Consider the following 5,291-nt stretch of genomic DNA (forward strand, 5'->3'; position numbering starts at 1 on the left):
CAGAGTTAAGAGGGGCTTTGATGTACAGAATGTCAAGGCTAGGAGTGACCTTAGAACATAGAGGAACCTGGAGTGGTCTTAGAACAGAAAATGCCAGAGCTAGGAGGGACCTTAGAAACCAGAATGTCAAAGCTGGGAAAGGTCTTACAATGTGGGATGTCAGAACCTGGAGGGGGTTATAGAACAGGGAATATCAGAGCTGGAAGGGGCCTTAGGACAGGGAATGTCAGGGCTGAAAGGGTTCTTACAACAGGGAACATCAGACCTACACTTACAGCTCATCTATTCCAATCTCTTTAATTTTGCTGAAGCTTATTTTAAAGTTCCTTCTCCTGTCCTTAGAAATCCAGACAACCTCAATCCCTCCTGGATTCTCTGAACTTCCTTTGGAAAGGCTGCTTGACCATCCTGACAGAAGAGGTCCTGATCTGTTTTCTATCTATAGAATTCTGGAGAAGAATTGAAGGGTCATTTCCCCATGAGGCAGAGCCCTCCCCCACCCTACAGAAGAACACTGATTGAAGATAGAATAGAGGTCATCGATATCTCCCAAATCTAAAGCTTCTTTCCAGATAAAGCAGGACTGATCTATAATGCAGGATTCTATCCTACAGGATAGACTGCCCTTCCAGCCCCCTCCTTCCCAATATTATAAGGCAGGAGTTTGGTCCTACAGCCTTCATTGCCAGCTAACCCATCCCCAAATGACAAAAACAATGTATAGACCACCTGATGGGAATCTAGAGGTCTGAATACAAAGCAGACAGTTCGTGTTCATTCTTTCCATCCCACCCTCACTCCCAAAGCTGCACCCCAACCGCCAAGGTGGGGTAGCTGAAACCCCATCCTCATACTCCTGCTATATGACTCTGGACAATTCATTTCTGAGAGATGAAGTTCCTGCCTCAAAGGATGATGGGAAAATAATAGCACCTTCCTCTCTCAGCTACTGAGATGGAGAATGAGTGTAATGCCCTTTTTTTGGTTAAAGATAATTCTATTTTGAGTGGTTTTTACAAACTGTTGCAATATGAAAGTCATTTCTTTGATAGAAATTATCAAGTAGTTTTGTCAAAAACACTGAAATAACCCCAAAATATATTTTTCAGAGGTCACAGAGCTTAAAAAGAGCAAAGATTATATGTAACCAGACAAAAATCTATTTCTGCATTTCCTGTTTAGATTGTGTTGCTTACCACACTAGAGCTATCCATTTGAGAAAACATAGGGATCGTTTTGCTCGGAACTTCAGACACACCAGAACATAGAGCATTTACAAAGAAACTTTTATTGTTTTTTTAGTAGTTTCAGTCGTGTCCAGCTGATTTTGATACTATTTAGAGTTTTCTTGGCAAAGATGCTGGAGTGGTTTGCCATTTCCTTTTTCAACTCATTTTACAGATGAGGAAACTGAGGCAGACAGGGTTAAGTGACTTGTCTAGGGTCACACAGTGTCTGAGGCTGGATTTGAACTCCAGACTTGGAGCTCTATCTACTGTGCCATCTAGCTGCCTCCAAGAGCTACGTATGGAGTTGTAATGATTTTGACAATAAACCGTCTTCCACACAACGCATTTACTGCGGCATTGACTGCAGCGATTGGGGGACATTTCACATACACCTTGCCCTGAGCTGACATTTTGTCTCCTCCGGGATTTGTTATGTTTTTCAATTACTTTTTTGTATCCCAGCCGAGTTCCTCTTCCATCTGAGGGTTAAACACTTTGGAAAACTGCAAACACTGTACACAGAAAGGGCTGCAATCTAGAGCCGGAAAGTAGCTCTGTTGGGGAAGTCTGGTTGGTAAATCTATAGCCGCAAATGCAAAGGATCCATTCATTTGCAAAACCTGTTGTGCAGCTGGAGGAATGTGTAAACCTGTACCTTCTGCTGGTCTTGCCAAGAAAGGGACACGACCAGCTGTTCCCAGCTCAACTGCAGTCGTTCCAGCTCCTGGCCAAATCCAAAAATGAACCAGCCCTGGGAGCATCAGTAGGCTCGGGAACATGGCCACTTTCCATAGGCCTACCTTGCTCATTCAAATCCATTCGGTTGTTCGATACCTTTTTGGCACTTTCCGAATCTGAAAACGCAGTATTTCCTTAGAGACCAGTTTCCCCATCCCTGTTTAGCGGAATACTTTCAATTCTGCCCAAAGGCTCAACGATTCCTCGAAGTATATCGTCAGTTATATTCATGGATCTTACGTACGGTCTCATGGGTCCAATATTTCCTATTTTAGGTTACTAGCAGTGGTCTTCCTAGCCTCTTTCTGCCTGAGACACCAGTACCGTGATAGGCATTCCTAAAGCAGTCCAGCCACCTAATCGTGTTGGTAGAGACACTGAGCTAACATCAACGAATTCTACACAAACAATTCATTCGGACCTGGAATTTCTATCAGAAATCATTGTTACATCGCAGACCTTTCCTACAATAGGAACAAACAAAACCCAATAAAAACAACTCCTCCAAATCTCTTTGTCTCATTCTTGCTGACAATTCCATAGATCATCGTTCTCCTCTGGAGTAAGATTGTCAATAGGTGCCCTTCATTTGATGCTGGGAGGCAGCCCGATCTTTCCACGGATGGCATGGATATATTTTGGTCGCGAGTAGAGTTTTCTGCTTTGGGAACGATTTCGCCTTCGTTCTTGCTTTAGCTACGCTTCCGTTCCCGGCTTTTTCCTCTCCCGGTCTTTACCTCGGTTCCGTTCCTTACGTTTTCTCTTTTTTCGGTCGTGACTTGATTTCTGCTTTCGGTCTGTTTTTGTTTTCTTTCTGTACTTGCCACGCTCTTCTAGGAGCTGCTCAAATGTTCTCATCCTTCTTATAAGGAGCCTCAAGTACTGCTTCAATGACCAGACCATCTGCATTATTTCAGAGCTCTTGTGAGGGCTTCTGTGCAATTGGGTGGCTGGCGTCTCTTGGAGACGCTGCCGCTGCGGCTGCGGCCTGGATTCCTCCTGCCCACACGTCCAGCCTGAGTTTCGGGTTCTGAGGGAGGAAGAGGTAGAGTCGATCGAAAATAGAGTAATGGAATGAGAAGAGGCGGGGAGGGTGAGGCAGTGGGGCGGCGGCAAATCCGGGGCCAACAGTGCGCCGGGGACTGCAGATCTCTGAAATGCAGTAGCTGTTGTCCCAGTCACTCACATACACTTATGAACACACACACACACACACACACACACACACACACACACACACACACACACACACACACACACACACACACACACACACACCCTTGTAATGCATTTTGAAACCTGAAGGTGCTACAGACAGGGTGAGCCGTCACTTTTGCGGAGGAGAACCCCTGGAGACGGGAAATCCCAGCCCTGCTCCTAGGAGACCCATTACACACTGGCTGGGTAACCCTGGGTAAATCACAGCCTCTTTGGTACTCAAGTGCCTATTGTTTGAAAGGAGGAGATTATTCAAAGAGACCAGCGAAACCTCGCAGCTCTAAATGTGGGATCCTGACGGAGTTGCTTTAGGTGAATTCCCCGATCACCCCGTGTTTCCTGGGTTTGGTTCTTAATGACTTCCTCAAGTCAGGGACCCTGTTTTGGCCTTTCTTTGTAACCCCAGTTTTTAGTATAGTGTCTGGCACAGGGTAAGCGCTTAATAAAAACTTGTTGATTGACTGCAGAATTTCACTTCTGGAAGGGATCTCAGAGACCCTGGAAGGAACTTTTCCTCTTGTCTGCATATGAGAAGGAATGCTTTCCATCACACACTTGACAAGTGATCTTCCAGCCTCTGTTTGAAGATGGGGGGAGGGTGTCACCAGATCAATCAAAAGTAGTCCATCTTGGGGCAGCTCTAATCATTGGAAGCTTCTCGCTACATCCAGCTTAACTCTGCCTCTGGGAAAATTCGTCCCCAACCACTGCTCTTACTTTCTGCCCTGTGAAGTCTGGCAGGATGAAAGTAATCTCTCTTCCCATTCCTACTGGTGTTTTATATGTCCCCAAATGGATTGTGAGACGCTCAGAAGTAGGAGTTTGCTCTTACCCGCTCTGTAAGACAAAGGCACTTAATCAATGCTGGTTGAATCGGTAAATGATGTTCAGTGAACTTTTAAGATCACGACCAGGGGGTATAAAATATAAAAATAAAGACAAAATAAGCCCTATCCCCGAAGAGTTTACATTGTTTTGGGGAAAATGACACGGATCGAGATGAATCCATGACTCAAAAAGCATTTATGTGCTCGTTATGTATCAGGGACTGTACTAAGTGTTGAGGATAAAATAAAAGCAAACGTGAAATTACATAGTGAGGGAGGAGGGAGAAAAGATACAATATTTGAACATAAAAGGGTGTGTGAGTGCATCAGACACCTGCTGAGACTTCATTGGGAAAGAATTGCTCCTGAGGTAGATGCCTCTATCAATGTACCTGTTCTGCAACGTGACTTCTGGCCTTAGAAAATTGCCTGGCTCACTTAGAGAGGTTAATTGACTTTCCGAGAGACTCATACGGAAAGGATGTTCCAGAGATAGGATTTGCACCCAGGTCTTCCTCACTCTGAGATCCCAGCCCCTCCGCTGCCAAAATTGTGTACAAAGTAAATACAAGGGGATTGAGCGTGGGAAGGGGGCAGGGGTGATCATTATTGGCCGTGATCAACAAAGGCGTATGGGGAGACCAGGAAGGTAGAAGATGGATGGACTGACAAACGGACAGACGGACGGACGGATGGATGGGGGGATGGATAAATGGGTAAATCATAGTTGGATGGGTGGATGATCAGAGTAGTTAAGGCATGTGAATGGTTCTGACACGCTATACCAGGGGGAGAAAAAACTATTATCGTTCATTAGAAATGTCTTCCCACCCGAGAGGATTATGAACAGTTCCTTTCCCACCCTCCCCACTCCCCAAATCAATAAATTCTGGGCCAGGAGCCATTGTCAGTACCAGGGAAATGTCGGGCTGTTTCCTCACTTCAAAGTCGCCCACCTGTCAGTGGGAGGGATCAGCTCGTTTAGGAATGGAAGCTGGCTGCTCCGGCGGGAGCTGGGGGAGTCCTAGGCCTTTTCCCTGAAGCTTTTATATCTTTTTATGAGCAAATGAATCTCCCCTTCAAACAAGTGGGACTGTGATAGGACTGGTGGAGGCGGTCCCATCGCGGGCCCCCTGCTCCAGGCTGGTCTGAAACTTTTTAATCAGAAGAGACTCGGGGGCCCCGCCTCGTAAAGGAGGCTCCCCGGAGACCCCAGGCTGGGAGTGAGCTCAGCCCCCGGAAAAACCCTCGGGCTTCCCGGAGCCCCGTTGAAGATGAA

At 46.1% G+C, this 5,291-nt stretch overlaps 1 pseudogene; it reads right to left on the reverse strand.

Moving 5' to 3' along the window:
- Positions 1–1,193: 1,193 nt before the first annotated feature.
- LOC140502169 (RNA-binding protein 39 pseudogene) lies at positions 1,194–3,258 on the reverse strand (annotated as a pseudogene).
- Between the last annotated feature and the right edge of the window lie 2,033 nt (positions 3,259–5,291).

This window comes from Notamacropus eugenii, chromosome 4, assembly GCF_028372415.1.
Source record: "Notamacropus eugenii isolate mMacEug1 chromosome 4, mMacEug1.pri_v2, whole genome shotgun sequence".
Taxonomy (NCBI): domain Eukaryota; kingdom Metazoa; phylum Chordata; class Mammalia; order Diprotodontia; family Macropodidae; genus Notamacropus; species Notamacropus eugenii.